Raw genomic sequence first — 14,988 nt, 5'->3', positions numbered from 1 at the left:
GATTGTTGATTACTTCGCTCAATTTGTGTGGCGTTTTTGTGGAATTTGCGTTCTATGCCTCACCTAGGCGCGTGGTGCTGGAAATGTGCTGGCTTCTGCCGAAAAATAAAGTTATTTTTTACGGGCTGTCCTACCCACTGCAATTGAGAGCACATTGCAGATTGTGACTCCTGGAGTCAGCATCCCTCATTTAAAATCTGACTTTTCTTTAGCAGATGCAAGAAGAACATCTGACGTTAGCAACTCCAAACAGCTTTCTAATTCTTTCCGTTCATAATGACTGTAAATTTGTTCACAAGGAATGTGTGATGTCGAGCGCATAGCTATAGTGCCATAAGGAATGAGATCAGCTTTGAATGCTTATTTTAAAAGTTCTGCTTGCTTCTGCATTGCAACTATAGCGTTCTCCTTGAAAATATTTATCTGTGTATTTATTTATTTTGCAGATCAGATGTTATAATTCCCACCGTACTGGCATCCCTTTCAAGGAAGATACATCAAGGCCTTATCCTATGATGCCGGTTGGAGAGCAGATAGATCAAAACATATCGTTGCAAGGAGAGATTGGTGCAAGAGCGCGTAAAATGACACAGAGCTCAAAACGGAGCGAGCTGTTGAAACAGGGTGATGTAAGAGAATGTGTGAAAGAGGTGAAGGGGATCCACAGAAGAGAGTTGGGGAGAGGAGGGGGGGGCGCACACAAAGACTGAATAGTCGCACTGGCAGTCTAAAAGAAAGCCAGGATATTGTGATAAGAGGTGCAGCCCAAACCAGAGAGATTGTGCAGTGACTGGCGCACAGTGAGCACAAGGCGGAACAAGGGGGGGCAAGGAAAGGAGTTAGAAGATTGAGGGAGTCTCAAAGACAGATGTGGCCCTCGCTGGCCCCAACTGATTGATAGCGTGTGGCCCACTTCCATGCCAGGCTGTGACCTCTCTGCCCTCTGCTGTAATTTATAGGTTGAGTTTTGCCAGATTTAAGTGCTAAACACACTGGCCATCATGGGCCAAGAAAGGAGAATGACCTTCCTTGGAAAAGAGCTGAATTAGACCCCCACTGCTCTCAGACACCCCAGGAGCAAAGTGTCCGCTCCATAATAGGAGGATCTTACACAACTCATTATGGGACACTCTTTGCTCTTTTTTTCTTTTTGTTTTCTTTTAGGTCAGGAAGTTTTGTCTTTGGATTTAACATAAGCATGCATCAATCAATACATGAAATAGCATTTAGAGACTGGATGGATGACCTGTGACTAGGATATAAAGAATTATGTTGATTATTCTGTATTTAAAGTATTTTTTAAATTTAGTTTTGACAAGGTGGCACAGTCGTGCAACTCATTAGTGCATTGACCTCACAGTCCTGAGGACCGGGGTTCAGATCCGAGCCCCACCTGTGTGGAGTTTGCATGTTCTTCCCATGCCTGCGTAGGTTTTCTCTGGTCACTCCGGTTTCCTTCCACATCCCCAAAACATCCATTAATTGGAGACTCTAAATTGCCCCTAGGTGTGATTGTGAGTGCGACTGTTGTCTCTCCACATGTGCCCTACGATTGGCTGGCAAACAGTTCAGGGTATTCCCTGCCTCCTCCCCGATGACAGCTGGGATTGGCCCCAGAAATCCCGCCATCCTCGTGAGGATAAGCAGCTCAGAAAATTAATGGATGAATGGTTTTGACAAATTTAAGTCCTCCATCTCAATTTTTAAATTTTAAAGCTGTTGTTCATACTAAATAATTGTCACGATTCATAGGCCGTACCATCTCCAGTTAATTACGGCCTCTCACGAGTTGGTCTTGGGTGATTTCAATTCTGACTTACTCTTATTGGGTCCCAGCTGAAAGGAATCCAACATTTCGTTCTTCCATTTGTATAGAAAATAAACAAGGACTTGTAAATCTGCATTCTTCCTCTGGTGGGCTAACTTGGCTGGCTGACGGGTGGGCTCAGCTGGGTTGGTGCTCGACCATTCAGAGTGCTTCTGCAATGCACAAATTAGCTGGGCAAGGTTCTGGATGGAAATCCATCAGCAAATTATTGGAGATTTGCAATTTAATGGCTTCTGAGATCTCTGCCTTTTCTCCACACAGGTTCCCAACGAGATAGTCTATTAGTTTGGTTCTTTAATCATGGAACAGGAGATGGGATTCCTGCTCATACACTTGCAGCACTTTGCTTGCTATGGAATGATTTCATGGAGTTCGTAGCGATAGAGAATTATTTGTGTGGGTGTGTGTATTTGTGTGTTTGCATCCATTTTCATTATTTGATCAATTGGCCTTCCCTCGGGGAGTGGCATGGTTGCTAAGTGATTGGCACATCTGCCTCAGAATTCTGAGGTTCGGGATTCAATTTCAAATAATTCAAATAATATTTTTGGAGTTTCCATTTTTGGAGTTTCCATTTTCGGTGCGTGGGTTTTATCTGAGTACTCCTGTTTCCTTTCATAACTCGGAAACATGTAGGTAGGTTAATTGAAGACTCTAAAGTGCCCGTAGGTGTGATTGTTTCGTTACATGTGCCCTGCGTTTGACTGACAACCAGTTCAGTGTGTACCCCGCCCCATTCCTGAAGATAGTTGGGAATGGCTCCATCACACCCGTGATCCTGGTGAGTCGAGCACACGTCAGGGATAACCTAAACTAACCCTAATCTACTTGATATTATAAAATTCCATGTTTTCTGGAGGAAATGGCAAAAGCAGTTATTCACAGGACATTTTAACCCTTTTATAATCAAAATAAGTAAAAAGGTCCATGCAGATATTTTGAGGCTTACGTGTTGGCTGTCATGTTTGTCATGACCATTGTACAATTGATGCTGATTACCCCTTTCTGGCGGACCAACATGTGGAGTTTATGAAATATTTCTTCCCCAAAGATTGAATTATTCTGACATGAAAAAGCTAAAATTATATGTAATCAGGTATCTATAATTCTACAAAGACTTCACTCTTGTACGACCCTGCAATGATGACACTGGTCTAGGATTTGAAGCAATTAATATGCTGTGTAATGTTCATAAGGTACAGTAACTAGGTAATTGTCTGTTGGTAAATTCTGAAGGGATTCAAGGAATGGCTGACAGATAGTTCATTGGTTTTAGTTAGAGGCATGTTTACTCTTGTATGTCTTTCGTGTGTCCTTCCTGTATGGCCAATGACTAGTGGTCTACGTTAGCGTTGCAAACATCCTAATTGTGTTAAATGGGGAAAAAGTGGGGAGGGGGGTTGGGAGATTAAAATCCATTAAAGTGTTCTGTGACGATACGCTATTCCCGGGATGGTGCTTTTGTTCACTTTGGCAAGGCAGACTTTCTCCTTGAAACCCCACAAACGTCGTCATTGTGTCTACCTAAAACGTTGTTGCTGTCGCCGGTTCTTGCTCTTTTATTCACTGTCACACTCGCTTTGCTCCTCTTTGCATTTCTTTTTGTGATTGCCTTTCTCCATCCTTCTTACTGTCTTTGTGTGTCACTCCCATTTTCTCTCTGTCTATCGCTCGCCTGCATTCCCTTTGTAGCCCTGTTTCTCTCCATCGCTCTCGCTCTCCCTCTGTCTGTCTCAGCGTCAGATAAGCTCACTGGGGGAGACTTTAGAGGACTCTCCATCTGTGTATAAATAGCTCTGGATGAATTATTGAGGGACCTGGGGTTGCTAATAATCCCGCAGGACCCATCTGACAATGACACAGAAGATGGAGGGAAAACAATTACGCAGGACTTCTCCTTCAGAAGAGAGAGAATAGGGGAGGGAGGGAAGGAGGAAGTCGGTGACTTCTGGGAGCCTCCTCGAGGGGCCCAACATCTTGGCTAATAAACCCAATTAAATCTCCGGAATCAATCGGGGCCCTGAGGGCATCGTCTCTCTTCCTCCCCCGGACGGCACGCAACAACAGGAAGTGTAATGATTCATGTTCCCTCTCCTGCGTTTAGATCGTCCTCTCATCTCCATCTTGCGCACTGGCAAGGAGGACGGGACAGGACGGGATGTCCGCCCAGGCAGGATAATAGGACAGGGGAAGGGAAGAAGACGGGTGAGCCGAGTGAAGAGGCGCACAGAAGAATATTAATGGGATTGTTTATCCTGTAAGTGTTTTGCCCAGGGGACAAGACATGGAGGCGCTCTCATGCTCCAGACTTTGTGTTCTCCCTGATACATCTGATTCCACCACAGAAATACTTTTGAGTAATGATCCCGACCCCCGACATCTGTTCCTGACATTTACCGATACCGGCAGCGATGGAAATCTACATTTTAATGTTATATTATGAAAAAAGCTAGAGAGTAAAACTTCTTTTATCACCCTGGTTTTCATTTTTTCATAGCACTGGATGTTACAGTATGGGGGAAAAGCAGATCTGGGAGTTTGTCTGTTCTCCCCATGTTTGCATTGGTGTAGTCTGGGTTCTATGGTTTCCTCCAATATCCCAAGCATGTTTCTTGAGTTAATTTAAGATGGAAATTGTCCATAGATGTGAACATGCGTGTAATTGTTGTTTGCCAAAATGTGCCCACTATTTGTTTGGTGACCAGTGCAGTGTTTATGAGTATAAGTGGCAAATTTATCAATAAGGTCATATTTTTGCTGGTGGAGTTCAGTGATGTTTTATTGTTTTTGTAATATTGTGCTTTTATTTTGTTTACTCCATGAAAGGGTAAAAATCTGAAAGAAGGTGTATCTGATGAAATGTTTCAAAGTTTTATCAGGATAAAAAGTTTGCTTCAAACCAATTTTGTATCATCATTACTTTGTGTTGCGACTGATCTAAAAACATCCCATTTTGTCACATTCAGCCTATAGGGAGGAAAATATAGCACTATAGAAGGTGTAAAAGTCCAGGTGGCAGCTGAGTCATCTCTCAAGACAAGCAGTTTCTTGAATGAGGTAATTCAAAAAAAAGAAAAGAAAATCAAAGCTTGGAAAGCACATTTACAAAAACAGCTTCACCAGGCAAACACTGCTGTCATGTAGTAGCCATCCTTCATTGACTCTCTAGGGTAAAAGCGCATTTGTCACAATGTCCCTAAGGGTTATTATTATGTTATGGTTATGTTATGTATTTTGCCGAATAGAATAGTTTGATAAAATGTACTTATGTCACTTAAATGCATGGCATGCAAGTCACTGATAGTCTAGTGATACACTTACCTGACTTTGTTGCGGGAAGTCTGGGTTCAGTTCCCTCTCATTGATGGCGTGAATGTGAGTGTGAATGCTTATCCGTGTCTAGATGTGCCCAGTGATTGACAAGGGACCAGTTCAGGGTGTAGTCCGCCTTTCAGCGGAAATCAACTAGGGTAGGGTCCAGCACCCCTGCGAACATGAACAGGGTGACCGGTATTGAGAATGGGTGGATGAACGGATGCATGCATGCATCACATTCAATTGGATATAAAAACCCACCCTCCTTGATTCATAAAAATTCACATACCCGACCGCTACAAAACAACAACAACAAAAAAACTTGTAGGAGAAAATGTGCTTTGAAAAATAGAGACTCCAAGTGTATCACTTCGTGAAAATTTCCAGTAACACATCTAATTTTTAGCTCTGTAATATCAAATTGTCTCTTGGTTTCTTTATATTGGTACACACCAAAAATAAAATGCTTTTTACAATGTAATGTATTTCTAAAAATGTATGAAATAAAATCACAATACTCATAATTAATTCATTGTTGTCTGTTTATAATGTACTATTTTGGTCCTGTTCTATCCCACCTGACGTATTGGAGAAATCTTCTCCCAAATAGGGAGATGATTTCTTTCTGAGAAGGCAAAGACAGATGTGATCAGGAAAACGTTCCTATGGGAAATATTAAACACCTCTATTGAGTTTGGCAGACAAATTCTAGAATCCCACAAATCTCCATTTAGTGTCTGCTCCACAAATGTTTCTCGATTCAGTTTTGGACAACTATATCGGGTTGAGGGATTCAACTTAAGAGTCATTCAGAAGTTAGTTATTTAGAGCATGCAAAGCCAACAATGGCTCAGTCAAACATTCCTGATGAAACAGCTGAGGTAAGATATGACACTTTCTTACACAGCCTGTTGTCATCGAGAGAACATCTTTTTGTGTACTGTTGGACTTCACGTTGTGACGGTTCAAACGTCATAATACTCAAGTTCAGTTTATGTTTTTTTTCTGTTTGTGACCCTTTATGGGATGAGTACCAGGGCAGAAAGGGGGAGTGAATGGGTTTAGGTTGGCGGTGTGTGTGTGTTTTTGACACTGTCCTAATGATGCATTTTCTAGTCCATTGATTCCGAGGCTCTGCTCTCCAGTAAATCCTTCACATGCAACACATTAAAGCTCGCCCTTTTTCCTCCTTCGCCAATCGATTAGCACAGCTTAGAGACAGCCTCGCTGGGAAGCAGGGCAAGAGATGCCACTTGTTATCTTCAGGGACATACACACACACACCATTTCAAGGGTCTTCAGCTGTCAGTGTGAGTTTGGTTGGTTTATTTACTACAGGCAACTTCCTGTTTACAGTTTTTGATAGAGCGACCTGGATTTTTATGATGTATTTTCAAGGATGATCTCATAAAATGTGGGTGAAAATCCACACTGAGGTTGTTATAAAATGTCTTATCAGGATGCATTGCCTGCCCTGTGACTGACTGCCGACCAGTTCAGAGTGTCATGCGCCTTTCGCCCAAAGTTAGCCGGGATCGGCTCCCGCGCCCTTTGACTCTAATCGGAATAAACAGTGTTGAAAATAGGGGGATGGATAGATGCAGTGCTAATGAGCTGTCCTGAAAGTTTTACTTATATGGTGCACTTGACCCTGGCATTTAAACCTAAAATGTGAACAAAAAAGTAATTAAATTGACGCTATTTAGACATTTTTGTTTTTTTGCTAGACATTGACAATATATTGTTACTCTACAGTTCAAGTAATATTTGGTGGTAGTGTGGTGGTTCACATATCCAAAGCCATGCAGTTCTTCTCCCCCATTGCCACATTCACAACAGCCTTGTGACTGGCTGGCAAGCAATCCAGTCTCTCGCAGTCCCATTTGCATACTGTGATCCAGAATGAACAGAATTTTTATGGTTTGTCAATACTTTGGAATAAGCGCTCCATTGTTTTGAAAAAAATGTTGCATTAATAGATTATATGTTTTAATATAAGCTTTAATGAGAGGTTGCCAATGACCCTATGGTTCAGCAGTGCCTTACAGTACTTCATTCAGTGCCATTGATGGCTTTTGTATTCAAATATTCATTACATGCAAAAACTGTCCTTTATCTTACTTACAAGGGAGTTCCTTCTCTCTGTTGCTACCTCTCTTACAGTCTGAAACATCAATGTGCACGCATACAAAACACATACACAAACAGCAGAGTTAGTCCACTTTCGCTGAGGATTACAGAGATTTAAATGCACTGAATGTGGCATCTGCTCCTTGGGCAAACTATTACTTCCTATTAATCTGCTGCTAGATACCTTTAAGCTAATTAAATAGCCATTTCGTGGTGATATTTACAAGGAGAAATCCTGATTTTTAAAACCATGAGACCAAATAGAAGAAGTAGAATTGCATATAAAGTCTGAACTTTCTCTGGGAGGAATGATTCGCTGGATTTGAAAGAATTTGACTTTTAGATTAATTGATTTCCTAATGATTCGCATTATGTGATCTACGATTTTACAAAATATAATTGACAGGATATGATCTCACTGATTCTTTTTATTACTCATTTTGTTTTCACATTTCATTATTTATTTTTACAGGAAAGGCCCAGTTATCCAAAGAAACTTCACGAACCATAACCAAGCGCACTATATACATGCATAAATGCTGTATGTATTTTAAATAGATATATCTGTGAAATTTTTCAAGTATTGTTATTATAATAATTATTATTATTTCATGCAATTCTGCAAGAGGGATGCAAGTATTATGGTTTGGCATTTCATCCATCACCTGTACAAGATTCTTTTGACCTGAGTGACTTGCTGTCTTGAAGTGAGGTCCGAACAATCTGTATAAAGTTGTCTATTGGTGAGCTGCTATTACACTGTACTATAAATTAATTCACTTCCTCTTTTATAATACTGCCCCTTAGTTCTGCCTGCCTCAGCTGAAATCAAGCGTTCACATTAGTCATCGATGCAGACTATCGAGCCAAGTTTAAGACAATTTTAAAAAATGTAGTGTGCTCTTAAGTGTAATTGAAGTTTTCTCTATTTGGACTTCCTGTACACACATACTCCAATTGTAATCCACTGCTCATCCAACTTCATATGGTTGGCTTTAAAGTTGGGTTTTAATAAGTTGCCCTTTACAGCTGGCAATTTGAGATTTCTGGATGATACGGGGCAAAAGTACGAATATTTTTGTCCTGTGAAATAGCCTCCTTCCTCAATATCTGGCCACCACTACACAGTAAGAAATGATCTGAGGGGCCAGGATAGGTGAAGGGGATATGAAGAATTCCTTCTCATTTATTTCGAATCACTATTCCCCACAGAGACATTTGTTTTGTTATTAGGCTGATATCGGATCCAAGGATATTCAACTCAAATACGGATACATACTTAATTAAAAATGAAACCTTAGGAGTGTCTGCATTAGAGCAATTAGTGTCTAGTCTATGTGTATGGGGGTGGATGTGTGCATGAGTGTGTGGAATATGATAAATAACCTATAGTTTCTGCAACAGCAAGGGCAACATTATCATGCTTTAAAAAAAACATCTCTTTTGCATGCAGTTCAACTCTTGTTTTTCCATAGTATTTTCCTGTATGACTAACATCCTCCAGTTTCGCATGTTTACTCAGCATAAGTTATCCTTGGTCAACTCCTCAGGGAAAAGAAGAGAAAACTAGTGTACACTGTCGAAATCTGTATCGACAGCCTGAATTTGAACAACATTATACAAAGTTTGGCACGGCAAACTTTTTCAAGGCAGCGATCCAGGGCCGTGCAATGAGAAGGTTCAGCTGGGCTGCGGTTGAAGAGTTTAATGCTATTGACTCTTTTGAAGCTTTTACCAAGATACAGTATTCTGAAATATTTAAATGATCACTAGGAATTTCTCCCCATGTGTATCTGGAAATAAGACGACAGAGTGTGAGGAGGAAACTTTTTTTATGTCAGCCTTTTCATAATCCCTGAATTAATGGGTGCAAGATAATTAGAGAATTCTGAGCAATAATTTGTCCCTTAGCGTTCTAGTTTTGGGTGGCGCAGAGGCGGATCCTCCTGGTGAAAAGTAATTCATGTGTCCTCTTACAGTGAGAAGCACTAATGCAGGGTGGGGGGGATGCATTGAAATTCATGTGCCTTGTAGGGCAACAGTCATTCCAGCACTGCACTGTGCTTTCATCATTTGAATGAACAACCATTCAAATCAAAGTATGAAAAAAAAAAACCTTTAATATCACCTCATTTCATCTCAACAGATAACATTCACACCGCCCGTCAAAGTGTGACATATTCTCTGCTGGTAGGTGTGACTTTTCACTGCTGGTCTCTGGTTGACTAGTGATGCAAGGCCTTAAATCAGTATTGGAAGTGCACTAACAGAAGCTGCGTTCTTTCAGTCCAATATGTATTTTGTATTTCATACAGAGAAATGTTTCAATTCCTGAAGGCTTTGTGTCCAGGGGCCATTCAAACAACCTAGTCGCCATGGATGGCGTATGACATTTTAGGCAATTATAATCAAGCTCTGTGATACACTGTGAGTGGTTGAGTCCAACAATAATCAAGCAATTCAGTTAATTTGTCTCTTCGATGCAACCATCATTTTTTTTCATATCGCTTGTCCTCATTGCAGTCACAGATAATCAGACTCTGTCCTTTCTTATTTCGAGAGACAAACAGACATTCACATTCACACCTAAATTATGGGAAATTTCGATGACAGAGGCTAAGAAGCATGTTTTGGGGATGTGGAGGGAATCCATGCAAGTATGGCAGAATTCAAACTCTCCAACAGCGCCATAATTTCACTTCGTTGCCTCACATCCTACTGTTTTTTTTTTTGTTTTTTTTTTTTACATTTTCAGTGCATTCAGTGCAGTAAAGGATTGTTTTCTTTGATTCAACTGGAGTTTTTTAAAAATCACAATGGATGTTAACAGAGTACAGTGGTACAGAGTGGTTAGTGCCCCACCTTGGTTTTCATATATAATCCACATTAGCAAAAAAAAATTTTAATTGAAACTAAGTTGTTGTTGTTTTTGTTTTTTTAAAGTGTTCCTCTGAAAAGTAGTAAATTGGTTGCTCTCTTGCTTTGTGTTGTAAGCAAAATTTTTATCATGAGCCAGTTTCAGATATGTCACAGCTTAAGGGAAGTGAAACAAAAGGGATACAAATACTGTACAATATGAAAACACTCCCAAGGAGCATGGAGCAGACTCTCATGCTGAACAGTCATCATGACTGAGCGTAACTCCGGATGTCACTCACCAGGCCCCTTCAACGCAAACGGTATTCATTGACGTTCTTTTATCTTGTCTTATTTTGTTTATTTAAGAAATAACTAAAAACAAAGTTTCTCTTTGTTCGAAACCCAAATCCAATAAAGCTGCTGGTCAGGCGTCATCACAGTCTTCCATAATTTTCTGTCTTACACCACAGAACCACAGCACTTTTGCCCCACTCTTCTCCTGTCAGTGAGATTCAGAGGATCCAACATTCCCTTGCTCCTCTCTTTCATCCTGCCTTTTCCCATCCCTTTTTCCTCCCTGTCCGTCTCACCCCCGCAGTGGGGATGTGTCCCTTTGGGGTGTCTGCTGCAGTTGAGATAAGCAGCAAGTGTAGGACACAGGGGGATGGTGTTCACAGAAGCTAGGTGATCTTATCTCCGCTCTCCCCTTCTCTCACTCTACCATCCCAAGCGTGGGCTTCTCTGCCCCGCTCAGTTTTCTCCCCTCTTTCGTTTTGCTTCCTTGCCCATCTTTACTTTCTGCTGTCTCTCTCCTTCATAAACACACACATGCACACACACACACAAACACACACACATTCAGATTCCCTGTGCACTGCAGTTGATTTGAATTTGTAGAGATGGGAAACCAAATTGGCAGCATTGACATCAGAAACAAACAGCTTATCTCTCTCTCCTGGGCCAATATTGGTCTTAGTCAGATACTAAAACTCCTGCCAGCATCAGACTTGTGACAATGATGATAAATTGAATGTTTGTTGACAGTCACGCGCTATCTATGTGAAACTCAATGAGCATCTTTGCATTTGAGCACCTCAAAGTTCATGGGAATACAGTGAGAAGTGAAAGGTTTTTTTTTCATAGTATTTCTACATTAATATACACGTAGTGGTGTCAATATTTAGGTTTTATCCCTCAAGTCTTTTTTTATATGCACAACTCATAGAAACGTTATGTCCCCACTGGCTTTATTTTAATTACCCTTTTCAGAACAAAATATTTCTTATTAAAATGGTAAATGTGAGGGGATATACAGGTAAATTTAGAGTGCTATTCAATTTATTTTCAATGCAGCCCTATGCCCACAAAGCAGTGCAATCTGTAGGCCGGTCCCAAGCCCGGATAAATGCAGAGGGTTGCGTCAGGAAGGGCATCCGGCATAAAAACTGTGCCAAACAAATATGAGCGTTCATCTAAAGAATCCCATACCGGATCGGTCGTGGCCCGGGTTAACAACGCCCGCCCCCGGCACTGCTAACCTGCAGGGCGTCGGTGGAAATTCAGCTACTGTGGGTCGAAGACAAAGAAGAGGAGGAAACCGGATCCAGCGTCAGAAGAAAAAGAGCAATGCACAGAGCCTACAACTGAGTGTAGGGACTTTGAATGTTGGGACTATGACAGGAAAAGCTCAGGAGTTGGTTGACATGATGATTAGGAGAAAGGTTGATATTCTGTGCATCCAAGAGAGCAGGTGGAAAGGTAGTAAGGCTAGAAGTTTGGGAGCAGGGTTTAAATTATTCTACCACGGAGTAGATGGGAAGAGAAATGGAGTAGGGGTTATTTTAAGGAAGAGCTGGCTAAGAATGTCTTGGAGATGAAAAGAGTATCAGATCGAGTGATGAGACTAAAATTTGAAATTGAGGGTGTTATGTATAATGTGGTTAGCGGCTATGCACCACAGGTAGGATGTGACCTAGAGTTGAAAGAGAAATTCTGGAAGGAACTAGATGAAGTAGTTCTGAGCATCCCAGACAGCGAGAGAGTTGAGATTGGTGCAGATTGTAATGGACATATTGGTAAAGGAAACAGGGGCGATGAAGAAGTGATGGGTAAGTACGGCATCCAGGAAAGGAACTTTGAAGGGCAGATGGTGGTGGACTTTGCAAAAAGGATGGAGATGGCTGTAGTGAACACTTATTTCCAGAAGAGGGAGGAACATATAGTGACCTACAAGAGCGGAGGTAGAACCACGCAGGTAGATTATATTTTGTGCAGACGATGTAATCTGAAGGAGGTTACTGACTGTAAAGTAGTGGTAGGGGAGAGTGTAGCTCGACGGCATAGGATGGTAGTATGTAGGATGATTCTGGTGGTGGGTAGGAAGATTAAGAAGACAAAGGTAGAGCAGAGAACCAGGTGGTGGAAGCTGAGAAAGGAAGAATGTTGTGCGGCCTTCCGGAAAGAGGTGAGACAGGCTCTCGATGGACAACCGAAGCTCCCGGAAGACTGGACGACGACAGCCAAGGTGATCAGAGAGACAGGCAGGAGAGTACTTGGTGTGTCATCTGGTAGGAAAAGGGAGAAGGAGACTTGTGGTGGAACCCCAAAATACAGGGAGTCATACAAGGAAAGAGATTAGCGAAGAAGAAGTGGGATACTGAGAGGACTGAGGAGAGGCGAAAGGAGTACATCGAGATGCGACGTAGGGCAAAGGTAGAGGTGGCAAAGGCTAAACAAGAGGCATATGAAGACATGTACACCAGGTTGGACACGAAAGAAGGAGAAAAGGATCACTACAGGTTGGCCAGACAGAGGGATAGAGATGGGAAGGATGTGCAGAAGGTTCGGGTGATTAAGGATAGAGATGGAAATGTGTTGACTGGTGCCGGTAGTGTGCTAAATAGATGGAAAGAATACTTTGAGAAGTTGATGAATGAAGAAAATGAGAGAGAAGGAAGAGTTGAAGAGGCAAGAGTGAAGGACCAGGAAGTGGAAATGATTACTAAGGGGGAAGTCAGAAAGGCACTACAAAGGATGAAAAATGGAAAGGCAGTTGGTACTGATGACATACCGGTAGAGGTATGGAAGCAATTTGGAGAGATGGCTGTGGAGTTTTTGACCAACATATTCAACAGAATACTAGCGGGCGAAAAGATGCCTGAAGAATGGAGGAAAAGTGTTCTAGTTCCCATTTTTAAGAACAAAGGGGATGTTCAGAGCTGTGGGAACTATAGAGGAATAAAGTTGATGAGCCACACAATGAAGTTATGGGAAAGAGTAGTGGAGGCTAGACTCAGGACAGAAGTAAGTATCTGCGAGCAACAGTATGGTTTCATGCCTAGAAAGAGTACCACAGATGCATTATTTGCCTTGAGGATGCTCGTGGAAAAGTACAGAGAAGGTCAGAAGGAGCTACATTGTGTCTTTGTGGATCTAAAGAAAGCCTATGACAGAGTACCAAGAGAGGAACTGTGGTACTGCATGCGTAAGTCTGGTGTGGCAGAGAAGTATGTTAAAGTAGTACAGGACATGTATGATGGCAGCAGAACAATGGTGAGGTGTGCCTTAGGTGTGACAGAGGAATTTAAGGTGGAGGTGGGACTGCATCAGGGATCAGCTCTGAGCCCCTTCCTGTTTGCAGTGGTAATGGATGCGTAGGAAGAGTACCACTGATGCATTATTTGTCTTTAGGGTGTTGATGGAGAAGTACAGAGAAGGTCAGAAGGCAGTACATTTTTTCTTTGTAGCTCTAGAGAAAGCCTATGACAGAGTAAGCAGACAGGAACTGTGTTACTGCATGCAGATATCTGGATTGGCAGAGAACTATGTTAAAATAATACAGGACATGTGTGTAGGCAGCAGAAGAGTGGTGAGGTGTGCTTTAGGTCTGACAGAGGAGTTTAGGTGGAGGTGGGACTGCATCAGGGATCAGCCCTGAGCTCCTTTCTGTTTGCAGTGTAGATGGATAGGCTGACAGATGAGGTTAGACTGGAATCCCCTTGGACCATGATGTTCGCAGATGATATTGTGATATGCAGTGAAAGCAGGGAGCATGCAGAGGAATGATTAGAAAGATGGAGACATGCACTGGAAAGGAGAGGAATGACGATTAGCCGAAGTAAAACAGAATATATGTGCGTGAATGAGAAAAGTGGAGGGGGAAGAGTGAGGCTACAGGGAGAAGAGATAGCCAGGGTGGACGACTTCAAATACTTGGGGTCAACAATACAGAGCAATGGAGGGTGTGGTCAGGAAGTGAAGAAACGGGTCCAAGCAGATTGGAACAGCTGGCGAAAGGTGTCTGGTGTGTTATGTGACAGAAGAGTGTCTGCTAGGATGAAGGGCAAAGTTTACAAAACAGTGGTGAGGCCGGCCATGATGTACGGATTAGAGACGGTGGCACTGAAGAAACAACAGGAAGCTGAACTGGAGGTGGCAGAAATGAAGATGTTGAGGTTCTCGCTCGGAGTGACCAGGTTGGATAGGATTAGAAATGAGCTCATTGGAGGGACAGCCAAAGCTGGATGTTTTGGAGACAAGATTCGAGAGAGCAGACTTCGATGGTTTGGACATGTTCAGAAGCGAGAGAGTGAGTATATTGGTAGAAGGATGCTGAGGATGGAGCTCCAAGGCAAAAGAGCGAGAGGAAGACCAAAGAGAAGGTTTATGGATGTGGTGAGGGAAGACATGAGGGCAGTTGGGGTTATAGAGGAAGATGCAGGAGATGGGCTAAGATGGCAAAAGATGACACGCTGTGGCGACCCCTCACGGGACAAGCCAAAAGGAAAAGAAGAAGAAGAAGAAGATTCAATTTATTTTCAAGAGGCCCCTCTCAAAGTGTTTCTCATTCAACTCTA

General features: G+C 42.1%; 1 protein-coding gene across 1 annotated transcript in view; it reads left to right on the top strand.

Annotated features, from left to right (window-relative positions):
• Positions 1-14,988, top strand: part of celf4 (CUGBP, Elav-like family member 4) — a 106,079-nt gene that overhangs the window by 9,451 nt on the left and 81,640 nt on the right. The window lies entirely within an intron of this gene.

The sequence above is a fragment of the Syngnathoides biaculeatus genome, chromosome 10 (genome assembly GCF_019802595.1).
Source record: "Syngnathoides biaculeatus isolate LvHL_M chromosome 10, ASM1980259v1, whole genome shotgun sequence".
Taxonomy (NCBI): Eukaryota; Metazoa; Chordata; class Actinopteri; order Syngnathiformes; family Syngnathidae; genus Syngnathoides; species Syngnathoides biaculeatus.
This window is presented reverse-complemented; position numbering and strand designations above follow the sequence as displayed.